This window comes from Salvelinus alpinus, chromosome 11, assembly GCF_045679555.1.
Source record: "Salvelinus alpinus chromosome 11, SLU_Salpinus.1, whole genome shotgun sequence".
Taxonomy (NCBI): domain Eukaryota; kingdom Metazoa; phylum Chordata; class Actinopteri; order Salmoniformes; family Salmonidae; genus Salvelinus; species Salvelinus alpinus.
Genome location: NC_092096.1, coordinates 19,859,789 through 19,882,795, shown reverse-complemented (window position 1 = coordinate 19,882,795; position 23,007 = coordinate 19,859,789). Strand labels below are relative to the sequence as shown.

Genomic DNA, 23,007 nt, shown 5'->3' with positions numbered 1-23,007 from the left:
GCTTATTACCACTTAGCTGACAGTTCCAGTCCCCCCCCCCCCCCCCAGATACGGAAAACCTGTAGGGGCTTGAGCTGTCTTCCCTTATCTCCACAGAGTTATAGCTTAGTCGGTTCAAACATAGGTTAATGATCCATTTAGTTTTCTTTAGGCACACACACAGACATTCCTTTCTACCCCCCTACATGCTACCTAACAAATAATCCTAATGGTTAAGTTTCTGGGTAGAATTATTTAATCATTTATATTAAACCTTTATAAAATATCCTAACAATCCACCCTTAATGACTAAATAAGGGTCATTATATCAAACACTATATGTAAACATTAATTTTATACAAGAATATACCAAAACAATACATATTTACATTTGATTTATCCATTATACTCAAAATCAACCACACAAAAAAAACAATATATGTATTTACATTGACTGTTCCAGGCCTACATCAGAATCATAACTCTTTTTGTCAGAATTTTCATTATAATCTTCATTAAAACAAACAGTCTAAACATAAAAACAAGAAGAGACCTAAACATTTAAAAATGGTTTCATACCACATAGGCTCTGCGTATGTGAAGGAGCCGGATCCATCCTCTGTCTGGGAACATGTATTCATCATTCATTCCACTGGTCAGAACTTGGGATCAGTCTGTATTTCACCATCTGTTGTGTCATCGATTTCTCCAGAATCCTAGAAATGAGACCTTTCACGCACGAATAAAACAGCATTCACACAGAACCAAAACACTCATACAGGTGAAAGTGGCCCACAACACAGTGATTATGACAATTTTCCATGTCCCAAACATACTGTCAAATCAATTTGTAAGAGCATTATCTACCGCAGAGTTCTCTGCCAGGGCTTTGGTCACTGATCCGTCTAGAGCTGTGTTATCGGGGATGAAAACCTCATACACCTCCCCCACCCTTTACAGTCAGTAACATATCCAAGGCTATTCTATTCTGACAATCCATCCACCTAGTTGCAGCTGTTATCACCAGAAGATGCTTGATCCCAATCCTGCTAGTATCTGATTTCTAGCTTTGAACTCGTCCATAACGTCATTCCCCCCCACAACCACCAGATGTCAGCCCTTGGCCTCCTTATCTTACTGAAATCCCCAGAGCACAACCAGCCTGCCAGATCTCTCATGGTCTCATCTGCTGTAATATTCTCCGTGCTGTTGCAAGTATTCACTTCCCCTACATCTTTCCCATTCCTGTTGTATCGGGCCAAACAGTAATAGTTTCCTTCAGTCACTGTGAAGGGAGGGAGCCTAGATTTAAGGGGTTCATGTGGATACAAATAGTGCAGATCAGTACAACTGTCATAATCTGGCATTCCTGCTTTCATAAACAGCTGTACCATACAGGCCATTACCCTAGGTGAATTAATTCCATTGAGTGGAAAAGGGATGGTAGTCAACTTAGGTTTAGCTGTGGCACAGGCATAACATTCTTCTTTAGCTACTGATCTGGCCGTCTATTGAATCCATTCTAACCATAGATTCGAATCCCCAAACACAGTCTCCACCTCAATCACTTCCTTAAGGTCTTTTGTCTGGACTATTCGTACCTGCCCTTGGCCCTGCATGACTATATCAGGAATATTAGTTTTGTTAGGGAGACTGATTGGATTCTGACTTGCCCTGGCATCCACACCGACTCTTACCTCTGCTACCTCGAATTGCACCATAGTATCGGTCAAAACCTGGTCAAAGCCAATATACCACAACCCAAGATCCTCGGTGTTTACATTCTTGATGGTAAGTCGTACCTTTATATAATACTTCCCCTGCTCCGGATGGCATTCAAAAACCCTCACCTTTACCATACTCCATCTGTTCCCATATTGGGTATGTGAGTTTACGTAGCCACCCCTCTCAGTGTGTGCTATGACCTGATTCCACGCATTACATGGAGATCTACACAAATACCTTCCCAAAAGGCCCTACATAGAACTCAACTGAGATATCCTCCCCTAACTCTACTCTCATGCTTAGCATACTACTCAGTTTCAGTGACCGTTTGAAATGCTTTGGTAATATCACATTCTCATTGTCTACACTATAAGTCAGATTACCCTCTTTAGCCTCCTCGGATGGGTCTTGGTGTATTAAGGAATATTGCTCCCACAGCAAGACAGCTCAGACCAATCAGCACTCCTGTAAAGCCCCACCCTCTCCCAGAGAACATATCATCAGCCAGAGGCCAAGCCATACTTTCACTTCTATGAAGCTCACAGCGGGGAAATGTCGGGTATTAGGGAATCTTTAACCCCCAGACAGATTAGATGTAGCATCCCTCTTCAACCCCCAGACAGAGAGTTAACCCCCGAACCTTGTTGGTTTCGGTTCTGCTCCTACCCCTGTGATTGTTCGACAGTGTCAGTGTGTCTTACCCTCTTACAATGTGTGATATGCCCCAGGTAGCTCTTTCAGCTATTCTCACAGCAAAGGCTGTTACCAGGAGTACTTGGTATGGCCCCTCCCAACGGGGCTGCTTCCCGTCTATTCTCCTCAGGGACTGGATTGAGTGAATCACCTTCTCCTGTAATTCACCTGTAGTGCATAAAATCTTGGACATATAGGTTTGGTTAACAAACATTTTCTCATTTGTTCTATCTGATTATAACTTCAACTTCTATGCAAACTTGTTAGCTAGAATTTTTTATCCAATAGGCCACAAAGTGTCCCATCCTACCTTTGATACCTGGCTCCGCCCAGGTAACAACCTTGTCGCATCTCTAAACAATGACTTAGGTAAGATTAGTAAATTATCCTTATGTTCTGACCTTATCATGTAGGATCGCCCCTTTCATTCTCCACATGTCCGATACTCCCTTGGGCGTCCGTTCATGTCTATCCTGTATCATTCTCTGTCAAGTGTCTTATCTACTTTAGAGTTATCTGTGCTGCCCCCTAGTTCCTGAAACCAACTAAGTTTTCATTCCCTCTTTTGTCTCCCCTCAGTAACCGTGACCCAGTCTGTGTCACTCCTATTTTGCTGATTTCCTGCCCCCCCCCCCCTTCCCCACCTTCTCCCCTCTGCTCCCAAACCTTCAAGGTTTTAGCAGTGCGGGGAGGGCTCCTCCTTCCTCCTATCTGTCTGTCAATGATATGGGTGGTTGCCAAATCTTGACTAAGTGTCTCACTGTCTGAACTCATAGATTTTGGAAAAATTACCTGTCTAGGGTGGCCCTCTCCAAAGTAATTACATAGGTTGATTAAGGTTATCTCTGTGTTCTCAATAATTCAAAATCAACACAAATGTAATTTATCCCTGTCCTGTTGGCCTGGATTATGTTCTAAATACTTAACATAAATCTACCATTAATCCAAGGCTATGCCATTTCTTTCTTCTCATTGGTTCAAATTACCACTTTGTAAAATAACTATAAACTCATTCATAATTATCAATTACTCAATTTACCTTAAAATCAGTATCACAAATTACCTCTAAATCTCCATCCAAATGGCCCTCCCATGAGGCTGATCAGACCACAAGAGAAAGCCATGATAGAGGTCAAAGGTTATACCACCCTTTTACAGTCATGTTACATACTATATTAGACATATTAAAGAACCCTTCATCTAAAGGATTCATGTTTTTAATTAAAACTCAGAAAATAAAACTCCTAATATTCCATATGTGAGTGTACCCCTTTAAGATCACTAGTCTCTGGGAAACATGGAGCTCCCCTCAAACCCAAACGTTTACTACAAACAAAACCTAATAATTATGATAATTCTAGCTACTTCCTCAAATCCATTAGTTTTAAATTTCCTCAATGGTTATATGTGAAACCCATTCATTCCTTTTGCAGACAGTCTCCCAAAATTCTTAATAGGAATATCCTGCCATTAGATACCCACAACTGTGATTAACGTGCACTGTCCCTTTAAAATAATATTAACGTTCAGGTTGGGGGACAGCCATTGTTGTGATCAATCAGTTGGTCATGGTGGATAGGGGGTCAGGCCTGTCTCAGAGGTGTGTGTGTGACTGGGGAAAGGACTTGTCAATTAACCAACCTGCAATTCCCTTTACCAACCTGACCTGGTTCCACGTAATGGAAACAGATTATAATGTTTAGAATACGTTAACTTCCTCTTCAAATTCACTGGTGTTACCTAAACAATCAAACCAAAAATCATTAACCAGAAACTATCACAAAACTTTTACGAGTCAACTATTCCGACCTGAATCGCTTACAGCCAAATATAACCCAGCTCTCACAACCAACCAGTGATGCCCTTCTAGCAATTTTGTTTTTCCTATATTTAGCATCTTTTCAGACTATCCTGACAATTTCAGCTACTTTTTAAAAATGCATTTGGAACTTTTAGCAACTTTTGAAAAGTTTCTCAAAGCTATAATGCACGCATTTTTCCTCTTAATGACACAAACAATTTTCTCTGTCACCCCCTCAGTCACAACATCATTGCCTGACTGCAGCAGCAGTTCTACGGGTTCGACAAGCCAAACACAATTAATATCGTTGGTCATGAATGTTTTATTTTGAACAGAACTTTTAACATCAATCAACGTCTCCCAATCACAATTGTACTGCCAGAAGTACAGAAAATAGTGGGAGTCTGTCCCTGAACAACTTTCAAATCAATTTGAGTATCGTTATTGTATATTCTACGTAAGACACAGTTTTACGTTATCACGCAATGATATCACAACGTCATTTATCAACAACTCAACCTTCCTCCAGCAATTAATACACTCCCTACTCAAACTGAGTTCGGCTTTAGTTCTATCGTAAGAGTAAAACCAAACTTTCCAACTTTCTATACTCCAAAATGTAAAAGTACCATGTACTCTCACTAAATTTAAAGTACCATGTACTCTCACTAAATTTAAAGTACCATGTACTCTCACTAAATTTAAAGTACCATGTACTCTCACTAAATTTAAAGTACCATGTACTCTCACTAAATTTAAAGTACCATGTACTCTCACTAAATTTAAAGTACCATGTACTCTCACTAAATGTAAAGTACCATGTACTCTCACTAAATTTAAAGTACCATTTACTCTCACTAAATTTAAAGTACCATGTACTCTCACTAAGTTTATAACGTATGTCAGTCAATCCATAATAATAAAGACATTTCGATGGACACAACTATCGTAATTATCTCTCCGTTATTATTTAGAATTTATTTAGATTTAGGTAACTGTCTCTTCTATGATTCAGTAATTTTAAATACGATTCCATTCCCAATACGTTATTCCAGCAGACCATTTAGGCAAGACAACTTATTTCATTGAAATCGTTCAATCGTTCTATTAAAACGTTCAATTTATATCCTATCCAAACACTAGCGACCCTATCTTTCCAGGCAAAACATATCAATAGTTGGATTACAATCTGAATTAATTTTAGTCTATTGGTGCATAGTCTGATACACGAACCCGAGTCTCCCGCGTTGTAGGCAAGAGTTCCACCCCTCGACCACCATCACTATTGGAATGACGGAGCCTCAAACAACCCAATTATTATAATTGTTTGTAGTCGTAACTCTGGCCCATACTGCCTAGACAATTTCCAGAAAACATCCCTAATTTAAAGGCTCGACTTTCTCCCTTCCTTTTAAAAATATTTCCTGCTCTTTCCTGCAATTTCCCCAAGAGTAGCAAGAAATATTCAACTCCTGTCTGTCCGCTCTCTCTCTCTCTCGGTCTACAGCCCACTGTAAAATTACCGCTGCCCCCTGTCCTGGAGTCCCGTCTCCTTTTACAGCCGCCCAATCCTTTCCTACTGACCTTTTTCTGTCTCATCTCCATATCTCTTATGTATTTACTATATCATTAATTCAAATTTTTCTACATCTCAACATCTCTCAAATTCGTACATCTTTCTCAATTTTGGGCATTAGATTTACCTCTCATCCCCGGTTAATTACGGGACCTCCTTTGAGGATTTTACTGCCCATTGTTCATATAACTTTATCTCTATGTCTCTCACAATTAATGTGAGAGACTGATACAATCAGTATCACTCTGTCTGGATCAGGTAGAAACCCCTGGTGGAGTATTAGGCCGTTATTAGAAAGGTCCTCTCACTCTCAATAGGTGGTCTTTTCATAAAGCTTTTAAAAGGTCAGCTAAGTGCAGGAGATTCATCAGATGGGCGCTGGCTGCCGTTTGGGATGCACCAGGTGATTCATCTCTGATTTTGCTTTGATCTCTGGTGGGAAATACCTTCATCAGTGGTTTCCTACCTGCTGGTTATAATGCTTTAGCATGCACAGCAGCACACACAGGCTGGATTGTAATTACTGATCTCTGTGGTGGTCCAATTCAATGAGAATAACCAAGAGAAAAAGTCATTAGGAACGCACACAAATTAATTATACTCATCTCAACAACCCGAAAAGAGTTCGATGGGTCATTTCTCATTTTCTTACTGTGTGTGTGTGTGTGTGTGTGTGTGTGTGTGTGTGTGTGTGTGTGTGTGTGTGTGTGTGTGTGTGTGTGTGTGTGTGTGTGTGTGTGTGTGTGTGTGTGTGTGTGTGTGTGTGTCAGAGGAGGCTGGTGGGAGGAGTTATATGAAGACAGGCTCATTGTAATAGCTGGAATGGAATCAATGGAATGGTACCAAACACATCAACCACATGGAAAACAATGTGTTTGACTCCGTTCCATGACTCCATTCCAGTCATTACAATGAGCCCATCCTCCTATAGCTCCTCCTACCTGCCGCCTCTGGTGTGTGTGTCTGGGCATCTCTCTCTGTGTGTGTGTGTGTGTGTGTGTGTGTGTGTGTGTGTGTGTGTGTGTGTGTGTGTGTGTGTGTGTGTGTGTGTGTGCCTCAATATTATTCTCCACCTACAGTACACTGTATGCATAAATATACAGGTAACTGCCAAAATAAAGGAAACACTAAACACAGTAAATGTGGGATACAACATATATTGAAAGCAGGTGCTTCCACACAGGTGTGGTTCCTGATTTAATTATTAAATTAACATCCCATCATGCCTAGGGTTATGTATTTTTTATACATCTCAGTGATTTTGAAAGAGGGGTCTCAAAGGAGCATAGGGGGTCCGCCCCTTTTTTTTGTATTATTCCAGGTGCAATTTAGATTTTGGCCACTAGATGGCAGCAGTGTATGTGCAAAGTTTATACTGATCCAATGAACCATTGCATATCTGTTCAAAAGGTTGTATCAAGACTGCCCAAATGTGCCTAATTGGTTAATTAATAACTTTTCAAGTTCAAAACTGTGCACTCTCCTCAAACAATAGCATGGTATTATTTCACTATAATAGCTACTGTACATTTGACAGTGCAGTTAGATTAACTAGAATTTAAGCTTTCTGCCAATATCAGATATGTCTATGTCCTGGGGAATTTTCTTGTTACTTACAACCTCATGCTAATCGCATTAGCCTACGTTAGCTCAACCGTCCAGTGGGTGGGACACCGATCTGTAGAGATCCTTATAAGAGGTTAAAGAGTGTGTGTGTGTGTGTGTGTGTGTGTGTGTGTGTGTGTGTGTGTGTGTGTGTCAGTCACCAGATCTCAACCCAATTGAACCAACCCAATACACCACCATAAACAAAATATCAAATGATGGAATTTCTCGTGGAAGAATTGTAGAATCAAGGTGCACTGAAGCTGTTCTGGCGGCCCAACGCCCTATTAAGACATTTTTTGTTGGTGTTTCCTTTATTTTGTCAGTTACCTGTAGGTTTGTCTGGTCATTGTAATATCTGCTCACACAGTTGGGTTTGTGCAGCAGTGGTACTCTAGTCTTCTCTGTCCTCTGGGCCTGTGTGACTTCATCTGCACTCTGCATCGACTGCTCTCTGTCTTTCCTTGGCACTCAATTGATTAATTCATGTTATTGTTGAGAAATCTGATGAATTCACTATTGATTAAAGACCAGAATGGAAACAACCATACACAGGCTCTGAAGAAAGACAGTAAATGAAGACCTCCCTGTTGTAGAGCGGCAGCAGCACATGGCCTGTCTGGTGCCTGGACCTGGGCCTGGACCTGGGCCTGGACCTGGGACTGGAGTTGTTGCGTATCTGAGATAAAGAACACATCCCTGGGGGACAGCCAGGTCAGAGGACAGGGTGGAGGGTGGCCCAGCACCATGAGAACTGTGCCGGGGGCGTGTGTGTCAGTGTGTGTGAGGAGGAAGAGAGGGTGTGTGGGAGTGTATTGCGAGGCCTCAGGGGTGGGTTGGGGGCGGCACGGGGAGTGTGTGACAGCGTCGAGGGACAGCGTTCAGTCGGATGGAGGTTCACATCTCCCTGCGTTTCCCTGGAGACAGTTGAAGGGGATCTCTGACCCTTGACCCCTAACCCGTCAGAGGAAGTAATGCAGTTAGACACTGTGTGTGTGTGAGACACATAGAGGCTGGGATGAGGTGATGGGGACAGGGATGGAGGAGGTGTGGAGTGGTGGAAGAGGGGTAATGAGGTCAGTTTGAGTTATTTGAGAAACTTCCAGATTCTCATTGCCGGAGGGCTGTGTTGGGAATTGATGCTCCCAACACGTATGCTGCTACGGTGGTGAGTGCGTCATCCACAGGACACTTAAGGAAGCTGTGAAGCTGTGAAAGCCCACATCCTCCCGCTCTCTCTCTCTCTCTTGCTCTCCCAGCCTTTCTCACCCTTTCTCTCTCTCTCTCTCTCTCTCTCTCTCTCTCTCTCTCTCTCTCTCTCAATTCAATTCAATTCAATTCAAGGGGCTTTATTGGCATGGGAAACATTGTGTTAACAGTGTTAACATTGCCAAAGCAAGTGAGGTAGATAATACACAAAAGTGAAATAAACAATACAAATTAACAGTAAACATTACACATACAGAAGTTTCAAAACAAGAAAGACATTACAAATGTCATATTATATATATACAGTGTTGTAACACTGTATATATATATATGTATATCTCTCTCTCTCTCTCTCTCTTGCTCTCTCTTGCTCTCTCAGCATTTCTCACCCTTTCTCTCTCTCTCTCTCTTGCTCTCTCTCTCTCTTGCTCTCTCAGGCTTTCTCACCCTTTCTCTCTCTCTCTCTCTCTCTCTCTCTCTCACTCTCTCTTTGTCTCGCTCTCTATTTCTCTGTCTTTCTCTCTCTCTTTCTCTCCTTCTCTCCCGCTCTCTCTCTCTCTCTCTCTCTTTGTCTCGCTCTCTATTTCTCTATCTTTCTCTCTCTCTTTCTCTCCTTCTCTCCCACTCTCTCTCTCTCTCTTTTTTTCTCTCTCGCTCCAAAGACAAACAAATCATCCTTAAGTAATGCGATGATGCATAAACATTGTTGTCTCATAGTGTTGTGGTATGAAGGACATGATATGAATCATCTGCTAAGGGTAAGTTAAGGCACGTACCACCTACACACACATCTAGAACGATCACATAACAAACTCTAGTTCACCTGAGTTCACCTTTGTCTCTCCCATATCTGTGTGAAATCAGAAAACAGTGATGTGCATTACAGGTTTCCATGGCGATGCTGCATGGCATAGGGGCAGAGGGGGATCTCTGGGATAGAGGAGGGCCTGTGGTGGTGTTCTTCTCTGGTGTTCTCTGGTTTCAGCGTGAGAAAGTTGAGCTGGGGGCCGTAGGGGCGTCTGTGGTGCTCCAGAGCAGGAAGTGAGACCCCAGGACCATTTTACTTCCAGTGTTCCACTCCCCCGTACCGTACAACAAAAGTACACCCCCCATAATCCTGTCTGTTATAACATGGATGCATGCTATCATGATTTGGAGAGAGTTGGTATCTCTCTTTCTATCTTTATTTTTCATGTTTTTTCCACCAGATCCTTATCCCTTCTCTCTCTCCATTTTCTATCTCTCTGAGAGCCCTCTCTCTCTCTCTCTTTTTCTCTCTCTATATCTTTCTCCCTCCCTCCCCTCCCCCTTCCTTCCTTCCTTCCTCCCTTCCTTCCTCGCTTCCTCCCTTCCTCCCTCCTCCAGTGTGGCCAGTAGATTATGTCCCTAGTCCAGCTCCAACAGCAGACCCAGAGGAACAGAGAGAGTCTGTTTACCTTTCAATGGTATGACTGGAGTCACACACACATCTCCCCCCCTGTGGTAACTTCAGCAGTGACATTCAGAAATCATCTCACAGATGTCCTTGCATAAACACACAGATGTCCTTGCATAAACACACAGATGTCCTTGCATAAACACACAGACGCCACATTAACCCGATGTTATCCAAACACAGCTCTATTTAACACTACCCACTACCACTACTATAGTCTTTCTGTGGATTCCTATTTATTATAGAGAATAGAAGGTCAACTGGAGGTTAAAGATGTTTGCCAGTTAGTGCAGGCATGCCTGTGTAGTCTATGTGGAGGTGTGGATGTGTGTATATTAGATGACACCGATGAGCAAGGCGTTTGAAACAAATTGTATGCAATGTGCTATAGCTGACATATGTGGACCATGGCCCTCCTGATGAGGACATGTCCACCACAGTAGCCTGCTGAGGGGAGGACGGCTGGGACAGTGGACCATGGCCCTGCTGATGAGGACATGTCCACCACAGTAGCCTGCTGAGGGGAGGACGGCTGGGACAGTGGACCATGGCCCTCCTGATGAGGACATGTCTACCACAGCAGCCTGCTGAGGGGAGGACGGCTGAGACAGTGGACCATGGCCCTCCTGATGAGGACATGTCTACCACAGCAGCCTGCTGAGGGGAGGACGGCTGGGACAGTGGACCATGGCCCTCCTGATGAGGACATGTCTACCACAGTAGCCTGCTGAGGGGAGGACGGCTGAGACAGTGGACCATGACCCTCCTGATGAGGACATGTCTACCACAGCAGCCTGCTGAGGGGAGGACGGCTGGGACAGTGGACCATGGCCCTCCTGATGAGGACATGTCTACCACAGTAGCCTGCTGAGGGGAGGACGGCTGGGGCAGTGGACCATGGCCCTCCTGATGAGGACATGTCTACCACAGCAGCCTGCTGAGGGGAGGACAGCTGAGACAGTGGACCATGGCCCTCCTGATGAGGACATGTCTACCACAGTAGCCTGCTGAGGGGCGGACGGCTGGGGCAGTGGACCATGGCCCTCCTGATGAGGACATGTCTACCACAGTAGCCTGCTGAGGGGAGGACGGCTGAGACAGTGGACCATGGCCCTCCTGATGAGGACATGTCTACCACAGCAGCCTGCTGAGGGGAGGACGGCTGAGACAGTGGACCATGGCCCTCCTGATGAGGACATGTCTACCACAGTAGCCTGCTGAGGGGAGGACGGCTGGGACAGTGGACCATGGCCCTCCTGATGAGGACATGTCTACCACAGTAGCCTGCTGAGGGGAGAACGGCTGAGACAGTGGACCATGGCCCTCCTGATGAGGACATGTCTACCACAGCAGCCTGCTGAGGGGAAGACGGCTGGGACAGTGGACCATGGCCCTCCTGATGAGGACATGTCCACCACAGCAGCCTGCTGAGGGGAAGACGGCTGGGACAGTGGACCATGGCCCTCCTGATGAGGACATGTCTACCACAGTAACCTGCTGAGGGGAGGACGGCTGGGACAGTGGACCATGGCCCTCCTGATGAGGACATGTCCACCACAGCAGCCTGCTGAGGGGAAGACGGCTGAGACAGTGGACCATGGCCCTCCTGATGAGGACATGTCTACCACAGTAGCCTGCTGAGGGGACAACGGCTGAGACAGTGGACCATGGCCCTCCTGATGAGGACATGTCGACCACAGCAGCCTGCTGAGGGGAGGACGGCTGGGACAGTGGACCATGGCCCTCCTGATGAGGACGTGTCTACCACAGTAGCCTGCTGAGGGGAGGACGGCTGGGACAGTGGACCATGGCCCTCCTGATGAGGACGTGTCTACCACAGCAGCCTGCTGAGGGGAGGACGGCTGGGACAGTGGACCATGGCCCTCCTGATGAGGACGTGTCTACCACAGCAGCCTGCTGAGGGGAGGACGGCTGGGACAGTGGACCATGGCCCTCCTGATGAGGACATGTCCACCACAGCAGCATGCTGAGGGGAGGACGGCTGGGACAGTGGACCATGGCCCTCCTGATGAGGACATGTCCACCACAGCAGCCTGCTGAGGGGAGGACGGCTGGGACAGTGGACCATGGCCCTCCTGATGAGGACATGTCTACCACAGCAGCCTGCTGAGGGGAAGACGGCTGGGACAGTGGACCATGGCCCTCCTGATGAGGACATGTCCACCACAGCAGCCTGCTGAGGGGAGGACGGCTGGGACAGTGGACCATGGCCCTCCTGATGAGGACATGTTTACCACAGCAGCCTGCTGAGGGGAGGACGGCTGGGACAGTGGACCATGGCCCTCCTGATGAGGACATGTTTACCACAGCAGCCTGCTGAGGGGAGGACGGCTGGGACAGTGGACCATGGCCCTCCTGATGAGGACATGTCTACCACAGCAGCCTGCTGAGGGGAGGACGGCTGAGACAGTGAACCATGGCCCTCCTGATGAGGACATGTCTACCACAGTAGCCTGCTGAGGGGAGGACGGCTGGGACAGTGGACCATGGCCCTCCTGATGAGGACATGTTTACCACAGCAGCCTGCTGAGGGGAGGACGGCTGGGACAGTGGACCATGGCCCTCCTGATGAGGACATGTCTACCACAGCAGCCTGCTGAGGGGAGGACGGCTGAGACAGTGAACCATGGCCCTCCTGATGAGGACATGTCTACCACAGTAGCCTGCTGAGGGGAGGACGGCTGGGACAGTGAACCATGGCCCTCCTGATGAGGACATGTCTACCACAGTAGCCTGCTGAGGGGAGGACGGCTGGGACAGTGAACCATGGCCCTCCTGATGAGGACATGTCTACCACAGTAGCCTGCTGAGGGGAGGACGGCTGGGACAGTGAACCATGGCCCTCCTGATGAGGACATGTCTACCACAGCAGCCTGCTGAGGGGAGGACGGCTGAGACAGTGGACCATGACCCTCCTGATGAGGACATGTCTACCACAGTAGCCTGCTGAGGGGAGGACGGCTGAGACAGTGGACCATGGCCCTCCTGATGAGGACATGTCTACCACAGCAGCCTGCTGAGGGGAGGACGGCTGGGACAGTGGACCATGGCCCTCCTGATGAGGACATGTCTACCACAGCAGCCTGCTGAGTGGAGGATGGCTTAAAATAATGATGCCCTTCCCGGATTCCACTCCAGTCATTACCACGAGCCCATTCTCCCCAAATAAGGTGCCACCAACCTCCTGTGATGTCTATGGCATCCAGGCTAGCTCTGTCCTCAGGAAGAGGGCTGCTGTTGTCAAGTGTGGTTTACTGCACTATGAAGAGAGTTACATACTGGACTGTAAAAATAATCACAAGTCATACAGTTACTGCAACCACACACTGATTGTCCCTTTAATTTAGAGTGAGCACTTTTAAAACAAGCTTTTACTTCCACCTACTGGTCAACTCTAACAGTGACACACACAGTCTCACACAAACACACACACAAATGGAAAAGAACATGGAGTCAGTGCCAAACTACCAAGCCATAGCAGTAATATCCTGAGGGAAGCCAGTTGGGGAACCCTGTTCAGTAATATCCTGAGGGAAGCCAGTTGGGGAACCTTCTTCAGTAATATCCTGAGGGAAGTCAGTTGGGGAACCCTGTTCAGTAATATCGTGAGGGAAGCCAGTTGGGGAACCCTGTTCAGTAATATCCTGAGGGAAGCCAGTTGGGGAACCCTGTTCAGTAATATCCTGAGGGAAGCCAGTTGGGGAACCCTGTTCAGTAATATTCTGAGGGACGCCAGTTGAGGAACCCTGTTCAGTAATATCCTGAGGGAAGCCAGTTAGGGAACCCTGTTCAGTAATATCCTGAGGGAAGCCAGTTGGGGAACCCTGTTCAGTAATATCCTGAGGGGAGCCAGTTGGGGAACCCTGTTCAGTAATATCCTGAGAGAAGCCAGTTGGGGAACCCTGTTCAGTAATATCCAGGACTGATAGGAAATTGAAACTGCAAATGGTCAGGTGGAGGATTTCCATGTTTTGCTGGAAGTGCACTGAGCAACTCAGTGATTCACCTTCAGTTTACTTTTCTTAAGCAGAGCCTGACAAGCATCTGCCCGTTTTCAGGATTGTCAGTAATAGCTGGAGTTGTTAGGAAATGGAAAGTGAAAATGGTCTGTTTGGCTTGGTGGACTAGGGACCTTCCCCGGTTGGCTTGGTGGACTAGGGACCTTCCCCGGTTGGCTTGGTGACCTAGGGACCTTCCCCGGTTGGCTTGGTGGACTAGGGACCTTCCCCGGTTGGCTTGGTGGACTAGGGACCTTCCCCGGTTGGCTTGGTGGACTAGGGACCTTCCCCTGTTGGCTTGGTGGACTAGGGACCTTCCCCGGTTCGCTTGGTGGACTAGGGACCTTCCCCGGTTGGCTTGGTGGACTAGGAACCTTCCCCAGTTGGCTTGGTGGACTAGGGACCTTCCCCGGTTGGCTTGGTGGACTAGGGACCTTCCCCTGTTGGCTTGTGAGACCCCAGGACCATTCTGTGAGCAAACAGACTGAGTCGTCTGATGGACACAACATGCATGCACGCTCGCACACACAACACACGCACAGTAGCCTACACACACACATGCACACACAACACACGCACAGTAGCCTACACACACACATGCACACACAAACACACACACATACAGTACACAAAGTTGAACTTTTCTTAGTCCAGCAGTACATCAATACTAGGCAATGGCCGTTAAATCTCAAGTTATTGCATGTGATATCTTTGGCACTGTATATCAAATGGGAACTTTAATGCAGCTGGAAAGTATTTGATGAAGCCCATTTGTCATTCTGAAAGTTAGTAATATTGCTAGTCTTGATGAAAAATTAGTTCTTTTTTTGGCACATGAAGGTTATGTGAAAGGCGGCATAAACGCTGATTAAACATTCATAACTTTTTATTGGATTGTTCTGCTCGGCAAAGCCTCTTATTGGATGCCAACCAGCCAGAAAATGCAGTAATGGAGTGATTCTAAGGGACATTATGATTTCAAGAGATTAAGAAAATGTGTTCAGCTTTAATCATTACAACAAACAGATGCAGTGGCTTAGTGAAAATGAGGTGGCGTGACTGAAGCGGTGCGTTGTGGGTCAAAGAAACTCCTCACAATTAGTTTACCTAAACAGAATTATCACACACCTAATGGGATGGTTCCAGAATCTGACACACACACACACACCCCCTCAAGGCTGACATATCCCTGTGGTGTGAATATCTTGTCCTCAGAGAGAAGCAGTGACTGATGGGAATGCTCTTAAGGGTTGACGGATCCTGATTGACTGTTCTGTACCGACACGCTGATTAAACTCCAGAGTTCTGAGAATGAACAAATGCTTTGTCTTCATTTGGGAACCCGTCACAATCTCTATCTCTGTTGCTGGGTGAGGCAGTGGAAATAAGTGTGGAATGGAGCTCTTTAAAGACAATGTTATTTACTGGGAAGTCGCCAGTTTAAGGGTCAATTTGACGATTGGCTGAAGTTTCAGCCTCAGTGATTGAGAACCCTGTTTCTGGTTTCTCCCTGCTTCTTGATCGGTTTCTCGTTTGTGAATGTACAGTGTGTGTATGCGTGTGTGTATGTATGTGTGTGTGTGTGTTTGTCTGTGTCTGTACAGTGTGTGTGTGTGTGCGTACACTTTCTTTCCGTAATCTCAGTATTGTGATATTTGACTGTAATAAATCACAGTGACAAGAACCACTGAGCTGAGGCCCGTCACAGACTGACTCTCTCTTTGGGTTTAAAATAAACTCTATTTTTTCTCCCATTTTCACTTTCAATATCTCCACTCCACTTATTCCACCTCTCTCTATTCCATCGACAGTCCTCCCCCTCTCTCTATTCCATCGACAGTCCTCCCCCTCTCCCTATTCCATCGACAGTCCTCCCCTCTCCCTATTCTATCGACAGTCCTCCCCTCTCCCTATTCCATCGACAGTCCTCCCCTCTCCCTATTCCATTGACAGTCCTCCCCCTCTCCCTATTCCATCGACAGTCCTCCCCCTCTCCCTATTCCATCGACAGTCCTCCCCTCTCCCTATTCTATCGACAGTCCTCCCCTCTCCCTATTCCATCGACAGTCCTCCCCTCTCCCTATTCCACCGACAGTCCTCCCCCTCTCCCTATTCTATCGACAGTCCTCCCCTCTCCCTATTCCATCGACAGTCCTCCCCTCTCCCTATTCTATCGACAGTCCTCCCCTCTCCCTATTCCATCGACAGTCCTCCCCTCTCCCTATTCCATTGACAGTCCTCCCCCTCTCCCTATTCCATCGACAGTCCTCCCCCTCTCCCTATTCCATCGACAGTCCTCCCCTCTCCCTATTCTATCGACAGTCCTCCCCTCTCCCTATTCCATCGACAGTCCTCCCCTCTCCCTATTCCACCGACAGTCCTCCCCCTCTCCCTATTCTATCGACAGTCCTCCCCTCTCCCTATTCCATCGACAGTCCTCCCCCTCTCCCTATTCCATCGACAGTCCTCCCCTCTCCCTATTCCACCGACAGTCCTCCCCCTCTCCCTATTCCATCGACAGTCCTCCCCTCTCCCTATTCCATCGACAGTCCTCCCCCTCTCCCTATTCCATCGACAGTCCTCCCCCTCTCCCTATTCCATCGACAGTCCTCCCCCTCTCCTTATTCCATCGACAGTCTTCCCCCTCTCCCTATTCTATCGACAGTCCTCCCCTCTCCCTATTCTATCGACAGTCCTCCCCCTCTCCCTATTCCATCGACAGTCCTCCCCTCTCCCTATTCTGTCGACAGTCCTCCCCTCTCCCTATTCTGTCCACAGTCCTCCCCTCTCCCTATTCTATCGACAGTCTTCCCCCTCTCCCTATTCTATCGACAGTCCTCCCCTCTCCCTATTCTATCGACAGTCCTCCCCCTATTCCATCGACAGTCCTCCCCTCTCCCTATTCTGTCGACAGTCCTCCCCTCTCCCTATTCTGTCGACAGTCCTCCCCTCTCCCTATTCTGTCGACAGTCCTCCCCTCTCCCTATTCTGTCGACAGTCCTCCCCTCTCCCTATTCTATCGACAGTCCTCCCCTCTCCCTATTCCATCGACAGTCCTCCCCTCTCCCTATTCCACTGACAGTCATCCCCTCTTCCTATTCCATCGACAGTCCTCCCCCTCTCCCTATTCCATCGACAGTCCTCCCCTCTCCCTATTCCATCGACAGTCCTCCCCTCTCCCTATTCCATCGACAGTCCTCCCCCTCTCCCTATTCCACCGACAGTCCTCCCCTCTCCCTATTCCACCGACAGTCCTCCCCCTCTCCCTATTCCACCGACAGTCCTCCCCTCTCCCTATTCCATCGGCAGTCCTCCCCCTCTCCCTATTTCACCGACAGTCCTCCCCTCTCCCTATTCCACCGACAGTCCTCCCCTCTCCCTATTCCATCGACAGTCCTCCCCTCTCCCTATTCCATCGACAGTCCTCCCCTCTCCCTATTCTATCGACAGTCCTCCCCTCTCCCTATTCCATCGACAGTCCTCCCCCTCTCCCTATTCCATCGACAGTCCTCCCCTCTCCCTATTCCATCGACAGTCCTCCCCCTCTCCCTATTCCACCGACAGTCCTCCCCCTCTCCTTATTCCATCGACAGTCCTCCCCTCTCCCTATTCCATCGACAGTCCTCCCCCTCTCCCTATTCCATCGACAGTCCTGCTCTCTCCCTGTTCCATTGACAGTCCTCCCCCTCTCCCTGTTCCATTGACAGTCCTCTCCCTATTCCATCGACAGTCCTCTCCCTATTCCATCGACAGTCCTCCCCCTCTCCCTGTTCCATTGACAGTCCTCCCCCTCTCCCTATTCCATCGACAGTCCTCCCCCTCTCCCTGTTCCATTGACAGTCCTCCCCCTCTCCCTGTTCCATTGACAGTCCTCCCCCTCTCCCTATTCCATCGACAGTCCTCCCCCTCTCTCTATTCCATCGACAGTCCTGCTCTCTCCCTATTCCATCGATAGTCCTCCCCCTCTCCCTATTCCATCGACAGTCCTGCTCTCTCCCTATTCCATTGACAGTCCCCCCCTCTCTCTATTCCATCGACAGTCCTGCTCTCTCCCTATTCCATCAACAGTCCTGCTCTTTCCCTGTTCCATTGACAGTCCTCCCCTCTCCCTATTCCAACACAATTTTGAGAATAAGCGTCTAGATTAGCAAAAAACTAAAATATTTTGCTTGTCTTTCCGACTGTTCAGCAAGCGTTTGACTGTTGTTGTTTTCATGCACCACCATTTCCAACCAGTAGAGGGCACTGTCATTGTAACATTAGTGAATGGAGGCCTGTTCACCTATACTACCTGTCTAGTACACCTCTATTGTGATGAGAAGAAGTCATTGTCACAGTAATTTTCTATGAATAATCACTCAATTTGCAGTTCCACATGATTGCAAAGAAAATAGCCCATTCACCATGATTACATGATCAATATTCATTATTTGTTCAACTGCAGAAAAACAAGTAAAAACTAATGTTGAGATTCGTGACAGTGCGAGCCTCAGCATTCTCCCTCCTTCCCCTCATCAATTCCTCTTTGTCTTAATGGTTTTTGCTGCGGCACCCTCGGTTCTTTGTCATGGCTCTGGTAAACAACTCTGTGACAGTTCCATTGAGAGCAGACAATTGGTTCATTACTGAGAACCACAACAGATAACTGTAAATAGTGGAGTGGAGTGTTCCATGGTCAGTCACAATTTCATTTCATTTTCTGTCGGGCTGTCATTACTCTCTCTCCCTCTGCCTGTGTCTCATTCTGTCGCTCTCTCTCCCTCTGCCTGTGTCTCATGCTGTTGCTCTTTCTCTCCCTCTGCCTGTGTCTCATTCTGTTGCTCTTTCTCTCCCTCTGCCTGTGTCTCATTCTGTTGCTCTTTCTCTCCCTCTGCCTGTGTCTCATTCTGTCACTCTCTCTCTCCCTCTGTCTGTGTCTCATTCTGTCGCTCTTTCTCTCTCCCTCATTCTGTCACTCTCTCTCTCCCTCTGTCTGTGCCTCATTCTGTCTCTCTCTCTCTCCCTCTGTCTGTGCCTCATTCTCTCGCTCTCTCTCTCTCCCTCTGTCTGTGTCTCATTCTGTCACTCTCTCTCTCCCTCTGCCTGTGTCTCATTCTGTCGCTCTCTCTCTCTCCCTCTGTCTGTGCCTCATTCTGTTGCTCTCTCTCTCCCTGTTTTTTCATTCAGTCATTCTTTCCCTCTGTCTGTCACTCTCTGCTTTGATATGTCAGTATGTGTGTGTGTGTGAATATGTATGTGTGTGTTTCTGTCCCCTACAGGCCTTCAGGGCATACCACACTGTCCTCTGACAGCCTCATTTGCATACTCATAAATCATTCACCGCTGACACCCAGTACACATACACACACTCATACACACACCACAGCCCCAGCGCTGCTGTGTGTGAACGGAAAGGGTTGCGGTTGTCAAGGTGTGGTTGAGTAAGAGGAGCAGCCTTATACAGAAGCATCACCATTCAGTCAGTCACCAGTCACCATTCAGTCAGTCACCAGTCACCATTCACCATTCAGTCAGTCACCAGTCAGTCAGTCACCAGTCACCATTCACCATTCAGTCAGTCACCATTCAGTCAGTCACCAGTCACCATTCACCATTCAGTCAGTCACCAGTCACCATTCAGTCAGTCACCACCATAATACCTGGCAGTAAAAAGCATTGCTGTCACTGGCCAGGCTTATGGTGGCTCTAAGAGGCACTTGAGTGGAATGAGAGAACAGGCTAGGTTTAGTTGTGTGTAGTAAGCTCACTGAACATGAATAAGAGCTGACACACACCTCAATAGACTAGACACAACAACATGGAGGATTACACATGCACAAGTGATATTAAAGCCTGGCATGTAGAAAGGTCACAGTGGGGTCAAAAGCCAATGGCCGACATCAGGCATTGAAAAGGAGCAGGTGGCTTTATTGTTGACCTTTCAGACCCTGTGTGCATCCCAAATCAAACCTATTCCCTTTATAGTGCACTGCTTTTGACCAGGCCCTATGAACCCTGGAGAAAAGTAGTGCACTATAAAGGGAATAGGGTGCCATTTGGGACTAGACCTAATGTTGTCCTAAGTGTGTCCAGCAGCCCTGGTCCAGCCTGGTGGTTTTTACTGGACCCAGTCTAGCATAGCCAGGCTTAATCTGTTTCCCTCCAAACACTGGCTGACTTCAATGACTTCTTTGATATTTTCACAGCAACTGTGTGGCCCAGTTGAGAACTGAGTACAAATGAATGAATGAGTAGAAAACACACACAAACAATGATCTATTACATCGTGACAGATGTTATGGGCGTGTTGAAGCATGTATATGCATCGTGTATTAGCCTGCATCACTTATAATTGATAAAGCAATAATGACATTAGGCCTACTGTAACATTCCTGCGAGGCATGTTATTTACCTAATACCTCCACACTTCCCCCTAACCAAACATAGGAAACAATGGAACTATTGTCTCCACGAGCCGTGCATTATAGGCGACTGCACGGTCAAGTAGGATTCGACCCCACCGTGGCCTGAAAAACATTTTCAGAAATGTAGCTGATAGAAATGGGGACAGTCGGTCCTACATCCAGGTTGGATTTTCATATAGCATAATAATCTCATCGACATAAAACTAGAACAGATTACAATGTAGCCTAGCGCTAGCCTACAATTGTCCAGTTTATTCTGGAATAGTTCAGCATTCTACAGACAGCTGCGCTTTCATTTCGAACTTTGAAAAAAGCTGCTCGCGGGGCTTCCAGTGGTTATTTCTTGTCTCCGGTGACAAGAAGAGGGTGGAGGGCTAAATAGTTTTTTTCAGACTTCACGACAGTTTGCAGAGTCTCTCCTCGTTTTGTGAGTAAATTGATCCGTACAGGCTCGGTCTATTGTATTGTGGGGGAGGAGAGAGAGAAAATACTCCATCCCTCTTTTTATTGGGCGCTGCCACTGAAAAGAAGAGGGTGTAGGGCTCGGTTGTTTTTCTCCAGCTTCAACGATAGTTTGCAGACTCTCTCCCCGTCTTGTGTGTAAACTGATCCGTACAGGCTCGGTTTATTTTCTTGGGAGAGAGAGGGGGAGGAGTGAGAGAAGATACTCCATCCCTCTTTTTCTTGGCTGCTGTACGGCGGGCGTTACAGTTCAACGTGCAGTTTCTTGCCAATTCATCAGGGCGGACTTAAACCAAAGGTGTGTTCGTCTTTGAATCTGAAACACATCTGAATTCATTCTGTGTTTACGTTTTTTGGGCGTGAAGAAAAATCTCTTGTCGTGGGGAAAGTGCCAAACTTCCAAACCGTGTCATATTTCCCGGGATTTAGAGCGTCGTTGCTCGCTCGCTCCCTTCGGCATCTCACAATGTTTTCTCTCCCGGGGAAGATCTGAACTTTTTACGGACGGTGACAACGTAGACAATAGGACTTCGTTTGGGGTTTGGTTGTCAAAAGAGAGGAGACGAACCGATTCGGACAGCGAGTTCGTGTTCAACTACCAATTCCTGAGGTAAGCGACCGGTCATGGCTGTGTATTTGAACTTCTCAGCGGCTGAGTTTGGTTAAGAATGATGTGAAGGAATCGACACAGATTGTTGGTCTGGTTCTATGACATTGGGATTACAACTGGGGAGCGAGTCAAGAAAAGAGTATAGAAGGCTATAGTGTTAATTTTATAATACATCTAGCGTGTGAGTTTCGGTCCTAATCAATGGAACAAATCTCAGAGTTCCTCGTCACGCGGCTACAATGTTGCGTGGCAATGACACAGTAGGCTACTGTTGCACGGTTTGAAGGTGAAAGTAGTTTAGTAACGTTAGATGCGTTTGCTATGTGTATTGCAGTGGGATGTTATCATGAAAACGACTGCATGATTTTCAAACATTGACCTCGGTGTTTGGGATCTCTTCAAAACAGGCCAACAATTTGCATTTCACTCTTTGGGAGTTGTGCTCAACATATTTGTGAAACGACAAGGCTTTTACTCCATAGCCTACCTAATGGGGATCCTAATAAAATACCGACCTACAGCATCTCATCCTACAAGCAGACTTCAGGAGAAACTATTCTCCAGGCAGCATGTATATATTCAGCCGTGTTGGCTGTAGGCTAATGTGTTACCTGGTCTCTGTGCCTGGTTTGGACTGATCTGGATTTCCCAATGTTCTAGGCATCACTTCCACCACTGCGTCTGTCAACTGAACACATGCATTTAGGTATAATAAAGGCTGCAATTGAAGCCTGCATGCCGTTGTCAATGGACATACATTGGCAACTTGTATAGCCATTCCAACAAGTAGGTGACTTGTAAGAGCACTGTCCCATCTCATTCCCATATCCCATCTAATGCTGAATGCAGTTCAGCGTTGGGTTTTGAACCCCATGTAGAGAAAGCAGAGTCAGTCACCACATGCTGTAGTGGTTCAGACCCAGAACAGGAAGAGCCCCTGCCCCCTCAAGGTCAAAAGGAGAGGGCCAAAAACAGAGGGAGCATTTTCCCCTCCTCTCTCTGGGACTCTCTCTCTCTGTGTGTGTGTGTGTCTGAGACTGACCATGAGTAATGGGCCTGTTTGTTTGTCTTTCATGCAGAACATGGACACAGTATACACTGATGCTATTGATTCATGTTTCCTGCTCAAACCCAAGTGTGTGTGTGTGTGTGCGCGCACACTGTCACGTTGTCCGTAACCCTCTGTCCCTAGAACGGAACAGCCCCCCCCCTTCTGTAGTCACTGGACCTGCCTTGTTGAGAGTCAACATTGTATGTGTTCTTTCTCTCCCCCTCTCCTCCATCCCTCCTCTCTCCTCCATCCCTCCTCTCTCCTCCATCCCTCCTCTCTCCTCCATCCCCCATAGAGTCATCTCTGTCATAAGAGACTGTATAAGTTTCTTTCACAACCCTTCATAGGGATTAACGTTAAATGACCATTTCCATTATTGAAGAGCCAGATTTTGGTGTGTGTGTTTGGGGAATCTTGGATGGTCTCCCCAAACACAAC

General features: G+C 47.1%; 1 protein-coding gene across 1 annotated transcript in view; it reads left to right on the top strand.

Annotated features, from left to right (window-relative positions):
• Positions 1–20,991: 20,991 nt before the first annotated feature.
• Positions 20,992–23,007, top strand: part of LOC139533701 (plexin-B2-like) — a gene marked incomplete at its 3' end in the record, with an annotated part of 208,984 nt that continues 206,968 nt past the window's right edge. The window contains 1 exon segment of the mRNA XM_071331992.1: positions 20,992–21,518.